Genomic DNA, 10,910 nt, shown 5'->3' with positions numbered 1-10,910 from the left:
TAGTGAAAACAACAGTTAGTGGTAGAAACTCATTGAAGTACAATAGGGTGTGTCATTCCAATCTGCACACTTCTTCACAGATCGATTTAGAAAAATCCCGTACATACCGGACCGAAATTCAGTGAGGGTTTGGAGCACAGTACAGCTCATTAGGACATGTTTTGGCCTTGTCCAGTTATGGGATTGCAGGTGAGTTGAAGAGTATGTCTGAAACCCAAGGCAGATGTTCTCTGCAGTGTGCTCTGCTCTTCCTATCTCCCAACTCTCAACACCTGTTGGAAGATGCACGTCTCCCCACTGCCCACAGCCCTGTCTGTCTTTCCTAGGGAATCAAGGGCACAGCAGGAGGATTAGATGGCTATGAAGTCTTGGTCAAACATAAAGTCAGGTTGCAGCTACGCATATTCCCAGACCTCTAAACTGGAAAAGCTCAAGCCCTTCATTGAAATACAACAATAATAAAACATCCAAATGCTTTGGATTTAGGACTCATATATGCTCACTTGAAAGTTAGGTAACGCAAGGAAGGAGCTGGACAATAGCACCAGTGTAATACGCCACCTGAACAGACAAGTGACTTCTCTGTATTTGTGACTGCAGCCATTGCTTTTTCATGAGGAGACCAGAATGGTCGCCGAGGCAGGACCTCTATATAGACACACCCAGATATCTGATTAATTTTTAAAAAAACACTATAAATATTTTTTCTGCTAATTTTAACTGCTTCTAGTGTTCTCATTCTGTATTCTTTTATTTTTTTCTAGCTTTGAATTTCAGAGAGGTTGAAGTGATCATTATTGAGTACCTATATAACGAGACTAATAGCAGCATTTCTGATTGATGTCATGGTTTAGTCTTCTACTCAGTGCTTATAATCTGACAAAATTAAGCTGTATCATTCAAAATTGAAACTACATGTGAAGACATGCTTTCTGCTGGTATGAGCTGCTAAATATAAAAGAAGTATAAAAGAAGTACAACAAAAGTTGATTTTTTCTGAGATACTTGATTTTGCCAAAATTCCACTGAGCACATCCCTCACCCAAAGCATTCAGCACATTTCACAAATGTTAATGAGAAAAATTCTTTTGGTCAGCTGGACATTTAGAAGACATATAATAAAATAATATGTTGCATTAAGCAGTGATAAACTAATGAAAAAATTATCAAATGCGGTTTTGAAACCAAAAAGGTATTTGACTAAAAGTTCAAAGGCAGTCAGTGTTTGCTGAACTTATGGATTTTTCCCATTCTGGATTTCTTCTTGTTCATGGTAGGAATCAGCCTTCAGGCAACGAACAGAAATGATCTTGCATGGTTATATATGTAAGCAGGACCTGCTTAGTGCTTGTGATGTGTGTCTGGTCTTTTATATTGCTTGCTCTGCATTAGTATTCCCATACAGCAGTGAATGATAACCATGCACTGTATCAATAGGAGCATAGCCAGCAAACTGAGGAGAGTGGTTTCCCCCCCTGTTCAGCATTTATGAGATAAATCCAAGCTACTGTGTCCAGTTTGGGGATCTTCAGTACAAAGAGACAGATTAGAACAAGACCAGTAGAAAGGCTACCAAAATGTTTAAGAGGGATGAGTACATGATTTAGAAAGTGAGGGTGAGATAACTGGGTTCATTCAGCTTGAAGAACAGAAGACAAAGGAGGGATCTGATTGCTGTCTACAACTAATTAATGGATGGTTATAGAAAACAGATTCTTCTCAGAGAGGCATGTTGCAGCTGGGGAGATGTTATTAGATATAAGGAAAGAACCTTTCCAATGAGGTGCTCAGGTGGGAAAAGAGGCTGCTGCAGAATCTAGATCCTTAGAGATAATCAAAGATCAGAGCAATATGGTGTAATTTCAAAGTTGACCCTATTTGGAGTGGGAGAGTGGGTTTAGGCCAGAGGAAGTCCTACGATCCCTTCAACTTAAATTATCATATGATTGTATGATTTACAGGATCATGACAGGAACACAACGTGGCAAGACACATGATGAAATCCAGTTCAGTCTAAGCAGCATTTAAGCATGCATTTGAATTATTGCTGAAACACAATTAAGAAATAAATATAGCAGTGTTACACAGGGAGATAAAGTGCCTATATACAGCTTCCAAATTGTTTGAAAAGGGGAAGGATGATCTGTCTAGCCTTCCAGGTTAGAAACAAGGAGGTGTTTGTCATTTGTCATTTCCAACATTTTTTATAGGCTCTTTTGTGATTTGGGGCAAATACCTGAATCTTACTATAAGTCAGCTGTTGACTTATTAAGTAACGGGATAAATCCATTATTGCTTAGATATTTGTGAATCCTCCAAATAATACTAAAAGAAAGTTCACAAGTGGATGCCAACAGGGCAAAGAAGAGGACACATCTCCTTAAATTCTGAATCATTTGTCTAATTGTAAGACCAACTGTGCCATAAGAGCATCATTGACAGCAAAGCTAGGAGGTTTAGCTCCAGGGTAGGCATCTATCATGTAGACATCTGCATTTGGTTAGAAGAGTCTCTCCCGGGAAGATATGATGCAAAACTGCTTCCTCAAGCCTTCAGATGCAGCATGAATCAGAACAGAATAAAAAGTAGGACGGATGATTCTTTTCCTCAGTGTCTTAATAATTGCACTTGATGAGGGGTTTTTTTTGGCATTTTTGCCAATAATACATTGACAAAAACACACTGTAATCTCTGTATTAAAAAACCTAGATTACTATAATCATAAAGCTGTCCCAATGACTTCCAAGAAATAAACTTCTGAATGAAAAACAAATGGTTCAAATTAAACTTGGGTTAAATATGAATGATGCTTGGGAAAAAGTATCTTTGAAATTATCCTAGGACAAGTACATTGACTGCTTACAAATACAGAGATCTTCACCAGTTCTTTAAACAGCACAAATCCCTTGTACTCTTCCATTTGCACTGCAGTCTTTGAATGCCAAAATCACCAAAAAAGGGAGACATGACTTCTTCCATACGCCATTTAGTAGGCACTATGCCCTCTGTTTCCAAGTGGTGGTCTGTCTGCCTGAGTTTTACACACATCCCAATGTAATTATACTCCAGGTGAGTCCATAGGTGAAGCAATATATAAGAGAATCAAAAGTGAAACTCTACCCACAACCCTGAGTTTAGTAAAAGAAAAAAATCCATCTTAGAATGAAACTCCTCTCCCAACTACTTTATCATTGATATAAATGTAAGAAGTTGTCTCAAAAGTGAATTGATTTACCAGCTTATCTGCTGCCAAGACTATTTTCCTAACCACATTTCTAGAAAAATCCATATCAGCTCTCTCTTCTGATATCTTCCATTTTGACATTCTTTCTGGTATTACAGTTAGCCTGACTTAATTTAGTTAGCATAAAGACGATCATAGAATCATTTAGGCTGGAAAGTACCTTTAAGATCATTGGATCTGCCAAGTCCATCACTAAATCATCCCCCTAAGTGCCACATTTTTTTAATACTTCCAGAGGTAGTGACTCAACCACTTCCCTGGCCAACCTGTTCCTACGCTTGATAGCCCTTTCAGTGAAGTAATTTTTCCTAATATCCAATTTAAACCTCCCCTGGCTAACTCGAGGCCATTTCCTTGGATCCTATTTCTTGTTACCTGAATGAAGAGACCAGTCCTCCACCTTGCTACAATATCCTTTCAGTAGAGAGTGAAAAGGTTTCCCCTGAGCCTCTTTTTCTCCAGACTAAACAACACAGCTCCGTCAGTTTCCAGACTAAACAACACAGCTCCCTCAGTCACTCCTTGTAAGACTTGTGCTCCAGACCCTTTACCAGCTCCATTACCCTTCTCTGGACATACTCCAGCACCTCAATGTCTTTCTTGTAGTGAGGGGCCCAGAACTGAACACAGGAATTGACATATGGCTTCACCAGTGCCGAGTACTGGGAGGATGATCACTGCCCTCGTCCTGCTGGCAACACTATTGCTGATACAGGCCAGGATGCCATAGGCCTTCTTGGCCACCTGGGCACACTGTTGGCTCATGTTCAGCTACTGTTGACCAGCACCTCCAGGTCCTTTTCTGCTGGGCAGCTTTAAAGCCACCCTTCCCCAGGCCTGCAGTGCTGCATGGGTTTGTTGTGACCCAAGTGCAGGACCTGGCATTTGGCCTTATTGAACCTCATACAACTGGCCTTGGCCCATCAATCCAGCTAGTATGGATCCCTCTGTAGAGACTACCTACCCATGATGTACACATCTTCTACCACTGACTTACATTCTTATAAGCATACGTCTGTATTCTCAAAGGCATTTTAAATCCACATCACTTGGCTAAGACAAAAAATTTAAAGGTTATAGGGCTGGTCTATAGTCTTTATCTCTTGACTTTTCTTAAGCTTGGACTATCAGTAAAAATGATCTTTTCATTCTCTCTATGTATGTCACCTAGCAGAATCTGACCCTCGTCCTATATAGCAATGATTGCATATTTTATGCTAACAGAAATATCTAATATTGATTAGCTTTTTTTTTTAATAACAGAAAACCTGTATGGAAAGAAAATTACTTGTAGTTTAAGAAACCAGTAAAATCTGTGTATTCAAGGAAAAGTAGAATCCAGGACACAAAACGATCACAATCCACTTGTCACTGCTGTCAGGTCTTAATGACCAGATGTAATTCAAAGAGCTTAAACCCCATACTGATCAACTTTCAGGAAAATCATGGGGTAGATCCAAGCAAGTAAGAACAGCAAATATATCATTGTAGCTTTCCACCAGATTCTGGGCTGCTAAAAGTTCTTGGGCAACCCCACTGAATCAGTGTATGTGAAGCATGTGGGCTTCCTTATTCCACCGTCTGGTTTCCTCCTCCTTGAGAACAATGTCATGAATGGGACTGGGAGAGCAGGAGAGTGTCCAGCCCTGCAGGACAGCTATTCACCCTGCTCCAGCCAGAAACCTCTCAGCATTTCCACTCTTTCACACGAGTACCAACTTCAGACAGGGATGACATCATTTTAACCACTTTTCTCACATTTAAAAAAGTCAGAATTAGTCAAAACAAAAACAGCAACCATGTGTGCTCAGGGATGTGAGCGGAGAAATAAAGATAAACAAATCTGCTGTCTTGCATATCCTACCAGCAGTTTGTCTCAGCATGATCCTTAAAAACAGCAGGGTGCCTAGCCTCAGCTTTTATCAAATAACATTTATAGGACACCCAACATTCCCTACCAGTGGACCACAAAGAATCAACAGGGAACTAATAGGCTGTCCTTTATATTTGAAATGTTAGGATCCAGCTTACTCAAAAAAAACTATGATGTATTTTATTTTGTTTTGTTGTGTTTCACAGCATGGGAAAGAATGGATGAGCAGTGACCCATACATGCTTACTTATGAAAAATTGTGGTTCATCTTACATGCATACTTATGAAAACAACTTTGTGTAATGACAAATACCCTTCAAAATCACAGTTCTGTATCTGCACGGACACAAGAAGTTTGCTGTGAAGTCTGTTTTAAGGGAATGTCAGTTTTTCAGCATAGGAAGAGGGAAGGCATGCTCTAGTATGTCTAGACAGATATGTTCAGGGGTGTTGGCCCTAGACAGCAGAGGATATATGGCCTTTAAAGAGGACAAAGATTGGCTTTGCTATAAAAGAACAAGCCACTTCCTGAAGAGGAAGATACACTGATTTTTTAGGAAAATGCAGACACATTGTGAGCTCCAAGGAACACTGATCTAGAGAGGAAGGAAGAGACTACGGTGTGAGGACTAAACATTATCTACCTATAAACTTTGTAATTAAGGCTCATAGCCTGTTATAAATGACTCCTTATACAATCTTCACCTAGATGACAAGAAGCAAATACTTTATTTTATGTCTTTATTGTTTTCCTCTTCTGCTTCTCTCCTGCTTTAGAAGAACAATCAACTTGTAAAGTACACCTGTAATATGGATTTCATTGCTAGTAAAGAGAAAAGCCAAAGTGGAATACGCATTGCAAGAGAAGAAAAAGGCTCTGTGCTCAGGAAAAGGCAAAGAAAGTAAGAGACTACAGAGATAACCTGATAACGTAGAGTGATTTCCCGATGAGGTGCTATGACTCCATGCTTAGACTCTGACACCCTGGACTCTCAAGGCTTCAAGGAAAAGCTGGTACTGTTATGTTCACAGAATTAATACAAAAAATAGGAAATGTTTTCCAAAATTTGATGACATATTTTGTACAGTCAGCAAGTTATATTTCACTACAGGAAAATTCAGAAAAGCAAGAAAAATATGTGAGAGGCAGACAATGGAAAACTGTTTTTTGGCTTTCTTATTTCAGTAAGTAAGCACATAACATCCTTCCTCTGGCTACAAGACAGCTATGTTTTCTCAATATTTTATTGTGAATAAGCACAGATGGCTGTTCAAGGAATTCTCTTCCATATTTCTCACCGTGGCTTTTAACTTCTCAATAAATGCATTGAGTTGAGTTTCTTTCTCCATAATTTTCCAAATGATGGAATTATTTTAGCAGTATTACCAAGACTAATGTATTATCATAACTCAGGAGCTTGTGGTTTTAAAATGCTAGGAAAGGAAGTGGGGGGGTAGGACAGATGTCAAAGCCTTTGAACAGAGAAATAATCCTGAAATCTACCCTTCTCTTTCTAATCGCCTAACATTCACCTCTTATTATGTTCAAATATGCCAGACAGTGGTTAATAATAGATAAGCGTATTTAGAATGAGGGCCAAACACATAATTTCATGCTCCTTATCTCTGTAATCTTGCTTCAGAGGAATTCTCTTCTTCTTCTGGAATCTGGGGCAACTTTTTGGGAAACCACAGTGATGCCACATGCAGTTAGTTATCAGTCCCCACAACATGTGTGAGTTGTTGCTGGAAGCAGAGCAGATGAAGATATCAACTAACAGCAGATTTTTTCCATAATATCTGTCGTTAGACTAAAGAAGGTATGAGCTTACGGTACATTGGGTATGAAATGACGGATGAATAACTTCACAAGGCTCTAAGGAAAAGTGCCAGAAAAACATGGGAAAATGTGGCATTGAAACAGAATACTAGATTAATGCACTAGCCTCTCATTCTCAAACTAGTAAGAAAATAGCCGAGATCATTAATGAATGAATTGGTGGTCTCCAGTTACTAGACCTTCTGGAACATATCTCAAAGAATGAATGTAATTTTAAGTCTGTCTTTGAAAACCTTCCAGGAAAGTGTGGAAGCACATGTTTTCTGCCGGATCTGAGTACTGCCTCAAGGAATAAACAAAATGTGTTGGCAGGCTGAGCTAAATAAGAGTAATGTAAAATTCTAGGTACACCTGATGTCTACAACCTTTTCTTTAATTAAAGAGTGGAAAAATGCTGATCTAGAGAGCTTTGGAAACACACTGGATATATTTTGTTTTAAGAATTTTTGGGACAACACTGGCATAATGTAGTATCGTGTCTGTATGATGAAATCTAGTGCTTTAGTCCTGCATTCATAAAAATGTGTGTAAAATAAGACAGTATAGAAACATATTTTAAAAATATCTTCCATTCTAAGGAGAGAACAGTTGAAACACCTCACCAACCAATCCCAGTGCTACTTCTCAGCATATATAGAAAAGTAGGTTGCTTCTCTTTGACACGGTGCAGATCCACATGTCCCCCCTCAACTATAAAAAGAAAAATCTGGTTGCCTTTAGACAAATCTTGTGCACTGAGAACCTACAATACAGCATATCATTTACAGTATGATCCTTATTTATGCTCTTTAGACAGAAATATCCCAGAGGAGAAGTCTCCAGACACTCTTCCTTCCTCTCTTTTTCAAAGGATTTTTTTTTCATCTTTTCAGGATGGTCAGCGTGCTATTCCCAAACAGAAGAAAAAAGCTTTAGCTTTTACTTCAATCAGATTTAGTAGCAATCTAGAGGGAAAATCAAATTTGAAAAAAAAAAAAATCATAATTTTAATGCAGATATTGCTTGTGTAGATTCAATTTCTAACCAGGACAAACCCCCCAAAATGAGTATTCTTCCTCAGTTTTCAAGCAGAATGAGAAAGAACAATTGAATGGTCATTTTGAAGAAATCTATAGAATTGGAAATGTCTATTTCCAAGGTGGCAGAAAATTTTTAAGAGATGAATAGCCTAAATTTCATAATTTATGTAAATTTCATCCTCCAATTCTCATAGAATCAGTACAGCAATCACAAATCACTAAGGATTTTCAATAAATCTTACAAATATTGATTTTATCTGTTGGCTGGTGGTATACCTAGGAACTATATTTAGGAAAGAGAGGGAAAGAGTATTTTAGATAACAGTAGAGTCAAGAATCTGCTTATAACAATATGCCTAATTTTATAATAAGCTTTGTAGGACAGTGTAGTTAGGCACTGGCTAATTAAAAAATAACATAGACTGGAAAAAAAACCAATTTGCTAAGAGAAGGCTATCAAAGCATTAAAATATCCTTCCTTGACTATAAAAAGGAGATTTTGAAAACAGTAAAGTACAGCTCTTATCTAGCATAATTTTAGTTTAGTATTTGTTACAACATCACAAGGAAAAACACTGTTTAAGATAGGGAAGAAGGGTGTAAACGGTAGAATTGAAATTTGAATAAAGTATTTTTCAGACAGAAGACTACAATGAAGTGCCTCGAAATGGGAAGATTCAGCCTAAATTAGAATTCCTTTGGAACTGCTTTTAGGATCAGTCTTTTTTAATATTTCCATAACTGATGGTCCCTCAAGAAATAGAAATTTGTTAATTAAAGTTAATGGTGGCCCAGAAAGTCATGAGGTCTCAAACTAGAGGAACATCAGATTAATCACACACAAATTACCTGAGAATAATAGAAATGTAACAAAATAAAACAAGGTCTTTGACTAGAGATTACGATTAAGACTTTCCACAGCAAACTAAGTGCTTGCGAGTTAAAGATCTGCAGTGAAGACAAAGCCTGAGAGTATCCTATGAAGCACTAGCGTGAAGCAACTATGAAAAAAAGAAAATGTGATCCTACACTCTATGAGAAAAATTGTATTACTGTAGCTGTGGAGGCACTGATGCAACCTCATCTGAAGCACTCTATAAATTTTTTAAGACTACTCATGTGAAATGTAAAATTGGAGCATGTTCTGGGAAGGCTTGCTGGGATTATCAAAGGAACAGATGACCTGGAATCTTCATGTCCTCTTCATGGAAGAAGAACCACGTGAGCTAAAAGCAACCAGAAAAAAATAAGATTCCTCTGAATTATTTCTGTCCAGACACAAAGTTTTCATGACCAGAACAATGAGGTTCGAGAACAACTTCCCAGAATAAGAACAGTCAGAGAAGAAGGAAGAAGAATGGGATCAAGTTAACTTAATATTCAAGTCTATTAAGACGTTATGAAAATAATTATGTAGCACAGCTTTTTGTAACAGCAGTGGACAGGACACAGTGAGCCAAGAGGAGCCCTCGAATCCAAATGTGATCCTATGTCAACCTCCCTCCCCCTCCATATCTCCCTTGAGCCCGTATGTTACTTTGATCTGCCCACTCTGATCCTTCACCACAAAGGTATCCACACAAATTTACTCTCAGAGGAGGATATGACAGTCTGTCTTGAAATGTCCACTGTATATATTTCCCAAACCCTTTCAGCACTGTTTGCTTCTTTGAATAAATGGCTTGGGGTTTGTTTTTCCGGTAATATTTAACAACTTTAAAAAGTCCTTCAGAAGAAGAAACCACACAAGTTTTCACAGTTAATTTGCATCTTCTTGGTTCCAACCTAAATCAAATTATTTAAATTTTTCTTCTTTTTTTTTTCTTTTTTTTTTCTTTTTCTTTTTTAAACATGGTTTGTCATGCTGAAGCTAATCCACAATCTTCCTTTGCAAAAATAGAGCTAAAAATAGAGAATTTGCCTGGCATAATGATCTTAATTTGTTTCCTTTCTCTTTAGTTTCAGTTCAATACATTAAATACAAAACTTTCTACAATACTGTAATGGTATGTACTTCAGTAACTTTGTGTAAAAAAACTTGCATTGGCTCTCTGCTGCAACATTCTTGACTTAATAAGTATAGAGCTGCCACTCTGAATTCACTGACAGCTTCTGTCACAAGCATGATGCTATATAAACTGTACAGGAAATCTCATTGTAACAAAGTTCCAGCAACAGACATTCATCATCTTTCAGCAATCAACTGGAGCATAGGAACATGATCTAAGCTGTTAGTATGACATACATAGCAAAAAAGTATTTAATGTCATAAAACAGGTAGCGATAAAGACTCAGAATTAAGAGATGCAATACAAAGAGCAAAAGAAGTTAAGCCCGTTGTGTGGAAAACCTGCAGTAAGGAAGTACTAATAAAATCATCCATGGAAAATGTACAACCACAGTTTAAAAAAAAAAAAAAAAGAACAAAAATAAAAATCTCAATACATGATTTTCTCTGTAAAAACAATTAACCGCCAACATCCTTTACAATATAATAACATTGAAAGTAATAAGAACTTTTCCTGAAAAAACACTGTAGCAGTTGTCCAGTACAGAAACAATGTTGCTCTTTCGCTCCAGCCTTGACTCAGTGAGTTCCGCTGTATGGGATCATCCCACCAATGTGGAGCTCCCTGAAAAGTCAGGCAAGCTCCCTACAAGTGTCAGAGCTTGCACACAAGCTTACTGTAAGCTACAACCTCTGTTTACCTACAAGCTAGCAAACTGCAGTTTTCTATCAGAAATGAGTCATCAGATTTAAACCCAAGCCCAAACCTGGCCAACGATAGGGAGGCTCTAGACCTTCTTCTGATTTTTCTGTCTAAATCTAGGCATAACTGGCTCACATCCTGAGGAGTTCAACACATAATTGCCTTCAGAGTTTTGAGTCTTAACTATTTCTAAGCCAGCCTCCATCATGCCCTCTGGATGCCT

Source organism: Neopelma chrysocephalum, unplaced genomic scaffold, assembly GCF_003984885.1.
Source record: "Neopelma chrysocephalum unplaced genomic scaffold, ASM398488v2 Primary Assembly neopelma1_43, whole genome shotgun sequence".
NCBI classification, from domain to species: Eukaryota; Metazoa; Chordata; class Aves; order Passeriformes; family Pipridae; genus Neopelma; species Neopelma chrysocephalum.
This window is presented reverse-complemented; position numbering follows the sequence as displayed.